This window comes from Bubalus bubalis, chromosome 20, assembly GCF_019923935.1.
Source record: "Bubalus bubalis isolate 160015118507 breed Murrah chromosome 20, NDDB_SH_1, whole genome shotgun sequence".
Lineage (NCBI taxonomy): Eukaryota > Metazoa > Chordata > Mammalia > Artiodactyla > Bovidae > Bubalus > Bubalus bubalis.
This window is the reverse complement of record NC_059176.1, coordinates 45048087-45064163: the sequence shown is the minus strand read 5'-3', so window position 1 is coordinate 45064163 and position 16077 is coordinate 45048087. Positions and strand designations below refer to the sequence as shown.

Genomic DNA, 16077 nt, shown 5'->3' with positions numbered 1-16077 from the left:
TAAGGGCAGCTGCCCCAACTGTCTTACCCCCTCTCCAGCCCAGCCAAGGGACCCAAGCCTGGTCAGGTTCCAGAGATTGGAAAGCAGCCTAAATCGGGGAGATCGGAGGGGATAACATAGGCAATAGTCCTCTCTTCTGTACTCTCATGCTGACACAATGTTGACCTATATTTGTTTTGCAGTTTTGTGCTTGTTGTCAGTGTACAGGCTCCTGATTCAGTTATGACATATACACACAGCATATCTGTTCTTTTTTCAATTTTTTTTGCCATAAAGATTATTGAACAAGGTTGAGTAAGTTCACTGTGTTGAACATCATATCCTTCTGAAATATCTATTCTGACTGTATGTGACACCAAGGACTGTAACTCTCTAGGTTTCTCTTTCCATGGATTATCCAGGCATGGATACTGGAGTGGATAGCCATTCCCTTCTCCTGGGGATCTTTTGGACCAGGGGTTGGTTGCAGGCTCCCATATTATTAACCCTTTGACCACCAAGGAAGCTCTAAGTATCTATTAGAGATACAGATTTTTTATATATGTGGAGGGAAGGAGAAAGGAGATAATCCTTTGTATTATCTTTTATGGATACAGATTTCTGTGTATATGTTAGACGTACGGATTTGTGTGTATATGTTAGACATACAGTTTTCTGTGTACATGTGGAAGCAAGGAAGGAAGAAGATAATCCTTGTGGATTATCTATTACAGATACAGATTTCAGTGTATATGTTTGAGACACAGGTTTTTGTGTATATGTAGTCCTGAATTCCTAATTAACCCAGGCCCTTTATTGTTTCTTTTCTTTGGAATTCCTTGTTTGTGTTTGAATTTTCAGAGTCTCTTTCTGTGCTGTGAATTAGTTTCTTTGTGTCTTTTTTATTTGACTGGAAGGAACATCATATGCTACTTTCTTCCTCTGTCTCCTGAACACACTTAGTGTGTGACCCTCCAACGTCCATCCTTGTGGCCACCAGCGGCATAACTTCATAATTTCAGTGCTGCTTTTTCATGGCTAATAGTCCAGTGTATTTATCACATTGTCTTTAAGCTTTAATCTGTCAGAGGATATTGTGTTGTTCTGTATCTTGACTATTATAAGTAGTACAACAGTGACTATTGGGGGGCATGTGTCTTTTTGAAGGATGGATTTCTGGGGCTACAGGCCCAGGTGTGGATGTCAGACACTACAATTAGCTCTCTAGAAATGTTTATATTCTGGCATGTGGAGGCTGTCGGCAATGTCCATTCCCACCAACCTTGTATTGGGGTTCAATCAGCTCCTGGCTCTCTCCCTCATTTACTGTTTGCAGACTTTTGTGGATGTGAATTTTGACTGGTGGGATTTGGTTTCGTGCTATCATTTTGATTGTCTTTCCTCCTGTAGTAATTAGGGATGCTGAACATCATCTCCAGTACCTTTTTTTTTTTTTTTTTTCATAAAGGATTTCAGGAAATTCACCTGTCACAGTTGGCTCCTTGAGTCGGTTGTGTTTGGAATCCATTTCTGCAATACCCTCCCCAGGACCTTTCCTGAGGGCAGCTGTCATTAGCAGCCCCACAGGCCTTGTGAACCCCACGGACGGAGGAGCCTGGTGGGCTGCAGTCCATGGGGTCTCTAGGAGTCAGACACAACTGAGCAACTTCACTTTGACTTTTCACTTTCATGGATCGGAGAAGGAAATGGCAACCCACTCCAGTATTCTTGCCTAGAGAATCCCAGGGACGGGGGAGCCTCGTGGGCTGCCATCTATGGGGTCACACAGAGTCGGACACGACTGAAGCGACTTAGCAGCAGCAGGCCTTATGAATGGAGGTACCAGTAAGCACAGGCGTACAAGTTGTAGTTACAGGAAATGTCCACAAGAGGCAGCACTTCTTCATCCCCAACTCTGGTCCTCCTGCAACCAGAACCTTAAGGAGCGCTGGCCTCTTGGGCTGTGAATTAGAGTGGAAAGTGCCTGAGCAAACACTCAAGGGCTTGTGTCTCACTACTTCTAAGCTTCTTCCCTGCAGACTCATCCCAACCTTGGCCACAATCCTAGGTGGGGGCCTGCCTAGGAGGCTGGACTCCCAAGGAGGGGCCTTGAATTGGAGACCCCAGCACCAGGAGACCTGGAGGTTACGTGACTTTTCCCAGGCCTTCGAGCTCAGAGGGTCGTGCCACCATTCCCTGGGTGCTCTAGGGCTTGTGGTCCCAGCCGGAGGATACCAGACAGTACAGGAGTCTAAATTAAAGCACACTTCCTGATGTCATGACCCCACCCCAGTCCAGCCATAGGGACCAAGCCTCCACAGGCTCCAGGGATGGTATAGGAGCCCACGTCATGGAGGCAAGAGGCAATGAAACAGATACTTCTTTTATTTCCTTTTCTTTTCTGTAATCTCATGCCTTTGCCATGTTGGAATATAGTTGATTTGCAGTTTTGTGCTTGTCAGTGTACAGCTGTGTTTTTCAGTTATGATGTATACATACAGCATATCTGTGCTCTTTCTTGGATTCTGTCTCCATAACGGTTATTTCAGAAGGTAGAGGAAAGTTCCATTTACTGAATATCAGATCCTTGTGCAGTATGTATTACAGATACAGATTTTGGTTTATATGTTGGACTAACAGATTTCTGTGTGTATGTTAGTCCCAACCTCCTCCGAATTCATCCTGGCCACTTAAATTTTTCATTCTTTTTTTGTGTTTGAATTCTCAGAGGATCCTTTTGCGTTGTAATTAATTGCTTTTTTTATCTGTTTTTATGTTCCCTAGAAGGTCTTCATCTGCTATTTTCTTCCTTTGTCCTGCAAATTTCACTTAGTGTATGATCCTTCAAGGTCCACCCTTGTGGTGACCACTGGCCTAATATCACAATTTCAGTGGTGCTTTTTTATGGCTGAGTGATAGTCCATGGTAAATATGTACCACATCTTGTTTAAGCTTTAAGCTGTGGGTGGAAATTTTGTGTTTCTGTGTCTTGTCTATTGTAAGTAATGCTGCAGTGAGCATTGGGCTGCATGTGTCTTTTTGAATGATGGTTTTCTCGGGATAGCTCATGTGTGGGAATGTCAGACCTTAGTTTAACTATCTTGGAACTTTAACTTCTGACATGCAGAGACTGTCTTTTTTAGTGTCTGTAGCCAAATGTGCATTTCCACCAAACGTGTATGGGGGTTCCCTCACCTGCTGGCTCTCTCCTACATTTGTTGCTTGTAGACTTGTGTGGATGGCCATTCTGACTGGTGTGTGATATTTGTTGCCATTTTGTCATTCTTCCTGTAATAATTAGGAATGCTGTGCATCTTGTCCTTTGGATATTTGGGGTTTTTTTTCCCTTTAAGGGTGTGAGGAAAATTTACCTGTTGCAGTTGGCTTCTTGAAAGTCGGCTGTGTTTGGAATTTATATCTGCAACACTCACCCCAGGACCTTTTCTGAAGACCCCTGTCATTAACAGACCCCCAGACCTGTGAATTACACCTGCAATTAAGCACTGTTGGTCAAAGTGTAGTTATAGGAAATACCCACAAGGCAACACAGCAGCTCTTCATGCCCAACCCTGCTTCATTGGGCAATGAGATCCTTAGGGAAAACCAGCTTCCTGGGCTGTGAATTAGGGTGGAAAGTGCCTGAGCAAACACTCGAGGACTTGTGTCTTACTGCTTCTTCCCCCTAAAGCTTCACCCTCCCCTCTATACTCCTCCCACCCTGGGCCACATCACCTTGCTGAGGTGCCCAGAAGGCTGCACTCTCAGGAAGGAAGCTTGAACTGGGGACCCTAGCACCCAGAGACCTGGAGGCTAGGTTACTTTTCCAAGGTCCTGGTGGTCAGATGGTTGGGCCACCATCTTTTGGGTGCGCTGGGGACTTTGTTCACAAGCAAACCAGCCAAGAAAACCAGGCCATACAGGTTTAAGTGGGGCCTCAATTAAGGGCACCCTGTCCAGCTGTCCATTTCTACCCCATCCAGTCCAGCAGTAGGACCCAAGCCTGCTCAGGTTCCAGCAGTGGGATAGTATCCTACATCAGGGAGGTTGGAGGTAACAAAATAGACATCCCTTTTCTTCTTTTACTTTTCTTTACTCTCCAGTTTTGTGCTTCTTGTCAGTGGGCAGCCGCCTGATTCAATTATGACATACACATACAGCATATCTCTTGTTTGGGGGATTCATTTACCACAGAGCTTATTTCAGAAGGCCGAGGAAAGTATCATCTGCTGAAAATCATGTCCATCAGGATTACCTTTAGAGATGCAGATGTTTTGTATTTGTGAAAGGAAGGAAGGGAGGAGATAATCCTTGTGAATTATCTATTACAGATATCATTTTCTGTGTATATGTTGATATGCAGATTTCTGTGTAATTTGGAAAGATGAAAGAAAGGAAAAATATAATCCTTGTGGATTACCTATTACAGATACAGATTCCCGTGTATATGTTAGTTGTGACCCTTTGAATTTATCCCTGCCCCTTTACTGTTACTTTTTGGGGATTGTTAGTTTGTGTTTGAATTCTCAGGGATTTTTTTTGAGTTTTAGATGATTTTCCCTCGTATATTTAAAAATTTTTGCCTGTAGAGATATCATATTCTTTTGTCTTTCTCGGTCTCACTAACTTCACTTAGTGTATGATCCTCCAAGGTTCATCCTTGTAGTGACCGATGGCATAATTTCAGTGGTGGCTTTTCAAGGCTGAGTAATAGTCCATTGTATACATGTACCACTTTTTCTTTAATCTGTCAGTGGACATTTGCTTGGATCTGTTTCTTGGCTCCTGTAAGTAGTGCTGAAATGAATGTGGGGGTGCATGTGTCTTTTTGAGATATATGGGCAGATGTGGGTATGTCAGATCCTAGGATTAGCTCCTTCGAATCCCCCCCACCCCCGCATGCAGATACTCTCCTTTCAGTGGCTGTTGCCAACGTCCGTCTCACTGACTGTCAGGTAGGGGAGGCAGGTGTCACATCTCTTTCCAGCTGTCTACTGCATTTACTGTCTATGGACTTCTTAGAATGGCCATTCTGACTAGTGTGATTTGATTTACTATTTTGATTGACTTTCCTCCTGTAATAATTAGAGATGCTGAGCATCTTGTCCTGCGGCCATTTGGGAATTGTTTTTCTTCCTTAAATTGTGTGAAGAAAATGTCCTTGTTGCAATTGGCTTCTTAAAAGTCAGTTATGTTTGGATTTTTTTCTACGATACCCGTCCCAGGACCTTTCCTGAGGGCAGCCGTCATTAGCAACCTCACAGAACTTGTCAATTGGAGTTGTCAGTAAGCAAGATGTTTAAGTTGTAGTTATAGGAAAAGGCAGCAGCACTGTTTCATGTCCAACTCTGGTTCTTCAGGCAAACTGAGCCTTTGGGAAAGGTGGCTTCCTGGGCTGAGAATTAGAGTGGAACTCGCCTGAGCAAACACTCAATGCCTGTGTCTCACTACTTCTTCCCCTTAAGGCTTCACTCCTCCCTTTCAGACTCATCCCAACCTGGGGCACTGCTCCCTGCTGAAATGCCTAGGAGGCTGCACTCTCAGAAAAGAAGCTTCAGCTAGAGACCCCATCACCAGGGGACCTGGAGGCCAGGTGACTTTTCAAAAGTTCTCATGGTCAGAGGCTCAGGCTGCCATTTTTGATGCACGAGGGTCTATAGTCCAAGCCAGGGCAATCCAGATAGCACAGGTTGAAGAGGGGGCTCAATTAAGGATACTTGGCCCTGCTGTGTCAGCCCCTCTCCAATCCAGTCATGGGACCCAAGCCTGCTCAGGTTCCAGGTATGGCAAACAGCACATGTTGGGGACATCAGAGGGAATAAAATAGGCATCACTATTTTCTGTTCTTTAATCTCATGCTGATACAATGTAGCCCTATATTTGATTTGCAGTTTTGTTCTTATTGTCACTATGCAGGCTCCTTATTCTGTTATGCCATATACATACCACATATCTGTTCTTTTTTCAATCATTTGCCAGGGAGGTTATTAAACAAGGTCCAATAAGCTCCCTGTGCTGAACATTGTGTCCTTCTGAAGAATCGATTCTGACTCTATGGGACCCCAAGGGCTGAAGCCTGCTGGGATCCTCTTTCCATGAATTCTCCAGGCAAGAATAGGCCTCTAGGTAAACCCTCAGCTCGTGTGTGACTATGAGGCCTTGAGGCAGACTTTCAGCTCCTTGTGTCTATGACACCTCCAGGCAGACGCTCAGTTTGTGTCTCTCTAGAGGCCTCTAAGCAGATGCTCAGCTTGTGTTTGACTATAAGGCTTGTACGAAGACTCTCAGTTCGTGTCTATCTAGAGGGCTCAAGGCTGAGGCTCCTCTTGTGTGTGTCTATGAGGTGGATGCTCAGTTCCTGTCTCTCTAGAGGCCTCAAGGCTGATGCTCAGCTCGTGTGAGACTATGGGCATCTAGAAAGACTCTCAGCTCTTACCTCCATCTTGTCCTATGGCTCTTTAGATTCTTTTTATCTCTTTTCTTTTTCTTAAAGGATGTGAGGAAAATTGACCTCTGAAATTGGCTTCTTGAAAGTCAGTTGTGTTTGGAATTCATTTCTGCAATACCTGTGACAGGACCTTTTCCGATAGCAGCTGTCCTTAACTGCCCCACCCGCCTTTTGGATTGGAGGTGCCAGTAAGCGCAGATGCGAAAGTTGTAGATTCGGGAAATGTCCACAAGGTGGCAGCACCTCTTCATGCCCAACTCTGGTTCCACCTGCAACCAGAGCCTTAGGGAAAGTAGGCTTCCTGGGCTGTGAATTAGGGTGGAATGTGGGCAATGGCACCCCACTCCAGTACTCTTGCCTGGAAAATCCCATGGACGGAGGAACCTGGTAGGCTGCAGTCCATGGGGTCGCTTAGAGTCAGACACGACTGAGCAAGTTCACTTTCACTCTTCACTTTCATGCATTGGAGAAGGAAATGGCAACCCACTCCAGTGTTCTTGCCTGGAGAATCCCAGGGACCGGGGAGCCTGATGGGCTGCCGTCTATGGGTTGCACAGAGTCGGACACGACTGAAGCGACTTAGCAGCAGTAGCAGCAGCAGTGCCTGAGTAAACACCCAGGGGCTTGTATCTCAGGACTCCTTCCCTGTGAGGCTTCACCCCTCCCCTCGAGCCTCCGGCCTACCTGAGGCACCGCTCCCTGCTGAGGTGCCTAGGAGCCTACACTCTCAGGAAGGAGTCTTGAACTGGGGACCCCAGCACCATGGCGCTGGGGTCTGGGTGATTTTCTGTGTTCCTCCAAGTCAGAGGGTCAGGCCATTAGGATTTGGGTTCACTAGGATTCTGGCCCCAGCCAGGGCAAACCAGACAGTACAGGTTTAAGAGGGGTATCTAAGATGGGCACCCTGCTCAGCTGTCTCGACCCCCACCCCAGTCCAGCCCTGGAACTCAAGCCAACTAAGGTTCCACGATTCGGATAGTCAAGCAGGTTTCACGGAACAAACTAGGCATTACTTTCCTTTCCTTTAACTTCATGCCGATGCTATGTTGAAGTCTAGCTGGTTTGCAGTTTTGTCCTCGTCTACTCATGTATACCTCTGAGGGCTCTCAGCAGGTGCTTAGCTCCTGTGTGTCTATGAAGGTTCCAGCAGATGCTCAGCTCGTGTGTGTCTATGAGCCCTCTAGGCCATGCACACAGCTCGTGTGTGTCTATGTGGCCTCTTGACAGATGCTCAGCTCGTGTGTCCAAAATCAAGCCCATCGGCTCTTAACACAAAAAGGACACACAAAACATCGTACTGGCTGAACCAGCTATTGAATTGCATATACTTACCCTACAAACAAAATTGAGTCCCTCGACTCTAGAAGATTGTCGGTTCCTTGTCCCAACTGCCAAGTGCTAGGGGGGAAAGCAGAGGTGGATTCTAGAAATGGATCCAAATGAACTTCTTTACAAACAGAAACAGCTTTACAACATAGCAAAGCACCTTATAGTTACCAAAAGGTAAAGGTGGTGGACAGTGAGAAACGAGCTGTGCAGATGAACATACACACACTACTCTTTGAAATAATCAGTAAGGACACCTAGTCACATCGCATAATAAACTATGTGGGAAGAGAACCCAAAAAAGGATGAAACAAATTCACTCAGAAGAACAATGCAGATAATGGAGTACAGTTTATTACACTGGCGGGCCCAAGGCAGAGTCTCCTCTTACCCAAGGACCCAGACCACTTTTTGTGAAAACCTTATATACCCTAAGTGTACATGCCCAAACCCACCTCCCCAAATTCCCCAAAACTAGTCTGAACAAAGGAAAAAGAAAGATACAATCAAAGTTAACCTGTGATTCATATGCCTTAAGCCTAGGTAGTTAACAGTGGACAATTATCAATAGGCCTGTGGTCATACCAATAAAGCATAATGCAATGTATGATTCTATTCGTTACACAGATAATTATTCTTTTAGGAGATGGAGAGCCCTGGGCTCTTCCTTCTGGGGGCCTGGTTTTCCAGTTGGTATGTCGTTTCCATAGCTACTGGGCATATAGCTCAGAGTCCACAGTCCGGCCCAAGATGGAGTCCTGCTTTCAAGATAGAGCCTGTTCTGTTTCTTCCTTCATCCCCCCTCTTGATGCTCTTAACTCATAGTATGAGCATCATTCATAAGGATATATTGCACCCTGGCTCTCCGACTGCCAATTCGGGAGAACGACACCAACCTTCGGGTTACAAAGTTCATAATACATTGTAAAATGCAGGGTCCACAGAGCAGAACTATCAAGGCAACTATAACAATGGTAAATATAGTTTTTCACCAATCACCCTTCACCCAAGATGATAGTACCGAAGTCCAGAAAGGAATGTTTTCATTTGACATTGCTTTTACCTGGTTTTTCATGATATTGAAAGCAGCTGATACATTGCCAGATAAATCAGGAATATATACACAAGATTCAACCTTAACTATATAGCACAGGTCCCTCCTTGAGTCCAAAACCATTTTATTTTGAATTACTGCTTCTGTTACTTTTATGAAACTGGTGTTTACATAATATGTAACCCCATGACCTGAGTCTATTGACTGTAGGTCTGGCTTACATCAAGAGAGCAGGGAGAAATTATGATTGACAAGAGAAAGGAAAGTCTCTTTTTTTTGTCCCAGAAAAAGCAGAATGGTTTAAAATTTCCTTGGCAGAGTGGTGACACCCACCAGGGAACTCCATCCATCACAGACAAAGGCATAGCCCCACACACCCAACAGTTGGAAGTATTGTGGAAGTCCACGTAGGAATGTGCACGTTGATGAGACCAAGCAGCAGGAGTTGATTATGTGGCTTCATCCTCAAGGGGCTCGTCCGGGATCTTCTTTTCCTTCTTCTTCTTAAGGATGATCTTGGTCTCTCGATGGTCAGTGGGGTCCGTCTGTGCAGTCCACTCAGTGTTTTCTGGGTCTGCGTGGTAAGCTTTCTTCACCCTCGTATGATGGCTCCAAGGGGCAATACCTGCAACTTTAACTGCAGTAGGGGTAGTTAGAGTAACAGTATAGGCACTTCCACCGAGGGGCTAGTGAATCATGTTTCCAATCTTTGACCCATACTTGGCCACAAGGCGTCAACTCATGAATCTGTTCCCCAAGGGGAAACGACACCCTTTCTTGTACAAACTTAGTTACCTGATTTATTACCTTACCCAGTTCCATCTGTTGCGAAATCCTATCCCCCCTTACCTGAGGCAAATTTGTTGACACCTCTATTATGGGAGGGGGCCTCCCATACACAATTTCGTATGGAGAATCGCCTTGGGACCGCGGGGTCATCCTGAGTCTGAGCAGAGCCATCGGAAGCAAGTCCACCCAGGAGCAGTCAGTCTCTATGATCCACTTGGAGAGTCTCTTTAAGTGTCTGGTTGGTCCGTTCCACCATCTCAGAATTCTGGGCCTATATGCAGTGTGCAGTTTCCATTTGATGTTAAAAGTTTTGCTTGCTTGTACTAAATCAACTACGAAATCCAGGCCATTGTCTGATCCAATTCTGGTAGGAAATCCAAATCCGGGAACTATTTCCCTAAGCAGGCACGGGGCTACTTCTGATGCTCTTTCAGTCTAGGTAGGAAAAGCTTCTACCCATCCCAAGAACGTACATACCATGACCAGCAGGTAACAGTAGTGTTGGTGAGGTTTCATTTCAGTCAAGTCCACTTCCAGGTGTTCAAAGGGCAGCGTGCCTTTCGGCTGAATCCCCGGAGGCTTCTGTCTGTGCCGAGAGGCATCACTGACCTGGGAGCAGGCAGTGCAGCTCTGAGATTCTTTCCCACATAGGGAAGAGAGGTGGGGAACCAAGAAATATTTTCGAATGAGCTCTTCCAGTTTATCATAGCCTAGGTGGGTCGCTTGGTGTGTTTTGCTTACCAGAGTGGGTGCCAGCGCCTCCGGTACCAATAATTTGCCACTTGGCAATTCCCACCATCCCTTTTCAGTCTTGATGGCCCCTTCTGCTTTGGCTAGTTTTAGGCTTCGCTGTATTTTGGAGACCCCAGCGTTAGCTCAGGCAGCTCTGCCAATACAAGAACTTTAATAGGGGACTCACTTGTCACCCCCAAGCCCTCGGCTGCTTGTTTAGTGGTCTTATCTGCCAGTCTGTTTCTCTGAGCCTGGGGGTATCCTCTTTTTGATGTCCTCGGCAGTGTATGACTGATGTCAACAGCCATTTGTGTGGGTCCCCTCGCAGGAGAGTGTTGACCTAATGCGGGACTTTTAGGATAAAATCTTGGCCCAAATTCAGCTTGATTGCCTCCCAGACCAGTAAGTCAACCACAGCAATTGCATGTAAGCATCCTGGCCACCCAGTGGCAACATTGTCCAGCCATTTTGGGAGATAAGCCATGGGTCTGTCCCACATCCCCATAGTCTAGGACAACATTCCCATAGCCACCTGGTCCTTTTCAGTCACGTAAAGAGGAAACGGCTTAGCAAGGTCTGGCAGGCCCAAAGTGGGTGCTGACGTAATTGTACCAGGTTTGAGTTCTGTTACTACTGGGACTTGTTTTGCAAGCCTGCGGGGAGTTGGGTTGTCTTCTGCCCAGACCTCAGAGAATATGTTAACTCTCTGTCTACACCGTTCAGCCCATCTGGTTTCCCTTCCGGGAGATTGTGCAACCGAGAGAAAGAGTAAATAGGTGGTTGAGCCCACTTGAAGAGTAGCTCTTTTGTTGGGGGGAAAGGTCACTTCTGCCCCCAATTTACACAGCAAGTCTCTTCCCAACAAAGGTACTGGGCATTCAGGGATGTATAAAAATTCATGAATCACTTGGTACCCCCCCATCTGACATTTTTGGGGTAGGCTTGAGGCACAAAGGCTGCATTTAATCACCATCTGAGACCCAGCAGCCTCGGTTTGATTCCGGTGTCTCCTTTCCCCTTCCCGTCAGTACTCACGGGAGAGGCGGGTATAGCTTGGGTGGTTCGGCTGAGCCGGATCCTGGAAGTGTTGGCCAGAGGCTTCTGCCACCGGGATTGGAGCCTGCGGAGGTGGCGGCTCCACGACCTCTGGGAGAGCTGGCAGAGGAGCTGCGGCTGCTGCAGGAACTTCACCTGGCCCTGGATCGGGCATTAAGGCGGCCTCCGGTCCTGGTGGAGCACTGGGCCGGTGGGGGCGTCGTCATCCAGTATGGGGGAGGGGCAGGTCATCCTCGTCCAAATCCTGCCAGATCCCAGAGAGAGAAGGGGGATCAGCATGTCTTTACCTGCCAGTCAGCATGGCCGAACCAGAACACCATGTGGTCCAAGACTGTTTCTCCCTTAAAGTCCGTTCTGCCTTGGTGGGCTTGATCAGGTGCGGATGAAAACACAGATGGGTTAAATATCCCAAGTCCCAAACCGCCTCCGGAAAAGCCAATTCATACTCCGGAAAAGCCAATTCATACTCACTTATGTATCTCCCTCCTTCTAGCCTGACAATTCCGAGGGAGGGTCACCTCCTGGGGGAGAGCAGAATACGAACATGCGAGGACCAGTTTCTTTTCCTAAAAATCCCCTGGTGATCACTTGGTAATAATTTTCCCCAAGACGGCACACCTCCTAAATGACCTTCACAAATTGCCTTCCTAAGCCCTAACACACTCGTTGACCTGTGTACCAAGCAATCACTGCCACCTGCCTATTCCAGGCTTCTGTGGGTCTGTGCCCCCTTCTAGTCCCTCCCAGGGGGGTGATCAGGCCCCCTCTTCCACGCTGCTGGGTGGGGGGTTCCTCACCTGAGCGCTCAGTTCCCCTGCTGCCGTCCACTACCTGCTAACGTGAAAGGTCTGGGCGTTGAGAAGCAGAATCCTTCCAGAAGGGCGAGGCGCCTTCCCCTCTCTAGAAGATTCAAGCCTCAAGGCCTCGGAGTAGTCCCAAATGGGACTTGTCTCCTCAAAGTGAGGAGTTTCCCGGCCAGTGCACCAAATGTAGCCATGCGTTCCGGGAAACAAACTCACTCAGAAGGACAATGCAGATAGTGGAGTGCAGTTTATTACACCAGTGGGCCCAAGGCAGAGTCTCCTCTTAGCCAAGGACCCCGACCAGTTTTTGTGAAAACCTTATATACCCTAAGCGTACATGCCCCCTCCCCCAAATTCCCTGAAACTAGTCTGAACAAAGGAAAAAGATACAATCAAAATTAACCCATGATTCATATGCCTTAAATCTAGGTAGTTAACAATGGACATACCCCAATAAGCATAATAGAATGTATGATTCTATTCGTTACACAGATAACTAGGGTATTCTTTTAGGTGATGGAGAGCCTGGTTTTCCACTTGGTATGTCGTTTCCATAGATACTGGGCATATAGCTCAAAGTCCACAGTCCGGCCCAAGAGGGAGTCCTGCTTTCAAGATGCAGCCTGTTCTGTTTCTTCCTTCAACCCTACAACATTGTAAGTCACCTATACACCAATACAAAATACAAATTATAAAAGAATTCTTATTCTATTCCCCTCAGGCCTTGGTGACCTGGGCTGCTGTCACATCCCTGAAGCCTGGACAGCTTGTTTCCCAAGGATGGACTGTCATGGGGCTGACAGAGCCGGGGAGGATATGCCAGCCAATGAGCCCTGTCCCGTGGACCTGGCATGCCTGCTCCCCTCTGCATCAGCCCACAACCTCCAGATCCAGGAGGGTCCTCCTGCAGTGAAACTACCCCTACTGCACCCAAAGGATGTGGAGCCTCTGGGCTGGAAGAGCTTTGAAAAGCCCGTGGGCTCCATGTCTCCTGGTGGTGGGGTTCCCACCTCCAGCCTCCTTCCTTAGGGTCGCCCCACCTATGAAGGAAAGCACCTTCCCCAGAGTGGTGGTGCAAGAACTGGGATGTGTCCAGGGGATGAGGTAAGGAAGGAAGAAGGGATGGGATACAAGCCTTGGGTGTTTCTTCTGGCACATTCCTCTCTAACTGGCAGTCCAGGAACAGGACTTTCCCCAAGGCTCTGGTTCCTGCAGGAACCAGAGTTGGGCATAAAGACATGCTCCCATCCTGTGGCTATTTTGCAGAGCAACAACTTTAAAACCAAAGCTCAAGAGCACTTAATATTCACAAGGCCTGAGGGGCTGCAGGTAAAAAAATCACCTGCCCTAAAGAAATATTCTAGGCAAGTCATCAGAAAATGGAAAACTATTAAATATAGGTCAGGGTTCAAGAGGTCAATTTCAGTAAGTTTAACACATTGTTTTAAAAAATCACATGAAAAGATGTCAGCATCATTAATATGAGAAAATGTAAATTAAAACTTCAATGAGGTATCACCTCACACAGGTGAGTGTGGCCATAGGCAGAAACTCTACAAACAAGAAATGCTGGAGAGGGTATAGAGCCAAGGGAACCCTCTCACCCTGATGGTGGTAATGGAAATTGGGAGCAGCCACTGTGGAGGACACGGGGCAGGTTCCTTAGCATGAAGATGAGAATGAAATTAAATGACTCCCTAACACCATACACAAAAATAAACTACAAATAGATTTAAAAGGTCTAAATAAAAGGACAGATACAATGGAACTCCTAAGGAAACAAGTAGAATGCACTTTGACATGAAGTGCAGCTAGTTGTTTTGATTCACCACTTAGGACAAATAAAAATAAACAAATGGGACCTAACAGACCTTAAAAACATTTGCATGGCAAAGGAAACCAGGGAATTTATCTCCACACATACAAACTCATAAAGCTCAATATAAAAAACCAATCCAATAAAAATTTCTAAACATCTAAATACACATTTCTCCAGAGAAGGCATAGAGATGGCCATAAACTACAAGAAAAGATTGTCAGCATAATTAAGTTCTTCAGTTCAGTCACTCAGTCATGTCCAACTCTTTGTGACCCCACGGACTGCAGCACACCAGGCTTCCCTGTCCATTACCAACTCCCAGAGCTTACTCAAACTCATGTCCATTGAGTCAGTGATGCCATCCAACTATCTCATCCTTTGTCATCCCCTTCTCCTCCCACCTTCAATTTTCCCAGTATCAGGGTCTTTTCAAATGAGTCAGGTCTTCGCATCAGGTGGCCAAAGTATTGAAGTTTCAGCTTCAGCATCAGTCCTTCCAATGAATATTCAGGACTGATTTCGTTCAGAATGGACTGGTTGGATCTCATTGCAGTCCAAGGGACTCTCAAGAGTCTTCTCCAACACCACAGTTCAAAAGCATCAATTCTTCGGCACTCAGCCTTTTTCACAGTCCAACTCTCACATCCACACATGACCACAGGAAAAACCATAGCCTTGACTAGACGGACCTTTGTTGACAAACTAATGTCTCTGCTTTTGAATATGCTATCTAGGTTGGTCATAACTTTCCTTCCAGGGAGTAAGCGTCTGTTAATTTCATGGCTGCAGTCACCATCTGTAGTGATTTTGGAGCCCAGAAAAATAAAGTCGGACACTTTCCACTGTTTCCCCATCTATTTCCCATGAAGTGATGGGACCAGATGCCATGATCTTCGTTTTCTGAATGTTGAGCTTTAAGCCAACTTTTTCACTCTCCACTTTCACTTTCATCAAGAGGCTTTTGAGTTCCTCTTCACTTTCTGCCATAAGGGTGGTGTCATCTGCATATCTGAGGTTATTGATATTTCTCCCGGCAATCTTGATTCCAGCTTGTGTTTCTTCCAGTCCAGTGTTTCTCATGATGTACTCTGCATAGAAGTTAAATAAACAGGGTGACAATATACAGCCTTGATGAACTCCTTTTCCTATTTGGAGCCAGTCTGTTGTTCCATGTCCAGTTCTAACTGTTGCTTCCTGACCTGCATACAAATTTCTCAAGTCCAACAGGGCTGTAAATGACACCTGCCCTCAAGAAATGTCCTGGGGTAAATCATCAGAAAAGAATTTCAAACAGGGCCCAGTTTCAGCAAGCCAGATTCAAGAGGTAAATTTTACTTACAAGGTGTAAAATAATAAAAGCACATGGAAAGATATTCCACATTAGGAATTATTAAATCAATGCAAATCAAAATTACTATGAAGTATCACCTCACACTGGTCACAGTGGCCATCATCAAAAAGCTCTAAAAAGAATAAATACTGCAGAGGATGTACAGAAAAGGGAATCCTCCTACAACCTCGGTGGGAATATAAATTGTGAAGCCACTATGGAAAAACCATGGAGGTTCCTTGAAACACTAAACACAGAGGTATCCTATGATCCTGCAATCCCACTCGCAAGCTTAGATCTGGAGAAATTAATCATTCGAAATGACATGTGCTCCTCGATTTTCAGGCTAGCACTATTTACAGTAGCCACGACATAGAACCCACCAAAATGTCCATTGACAGAAAAATGAAGACCACATGATGCATCAATACAGTGGAACACTAGTTAGCCGTAAAATAGGAAAAATAATCATATTGGCAGCAGCATGGATGGACTGAGAAATTTTCTTACTAAATGAGGTAAGTCAGAGAGAAAAAGGTAGTATTGTAAGACACCATAGACAATTAGAGTCTATATATTCATACCACTGAACTCATTTACAAAACAGAAATGGACTCACAGATTGAGAAAACCAAATTATGATTATCAAAAGAAAGTTGGAGGGATAAATTAAGAGTTTCAGATTAAAATATACACATAATAGCTATCAAACTGATAATCAGATAGAATCTACTGAATAGAACA

General features: G+C 45.8%; 1 long non-coding RNA gene across 1 annotated transcript in view; it reads right to left on the bottom strand.

The window, feature by feature from the left end:
- Positions 1-8935: 8935 nt before the first annotated feature.
- The window catches only part of LOC112580873, a 33859-nt gene continuing 26717 nt past the window's right edge, over positions 8936-16077 (bottom strand). The window contains exon 7 of the long non-coding RNA XR_006546816.2: positions 8936-11625. This is a non-coding gene — a long non-coding RNA (uncharacterized LOC112580873). The remainder of the gene's footprint in view (positions 11626-16077) is intronic.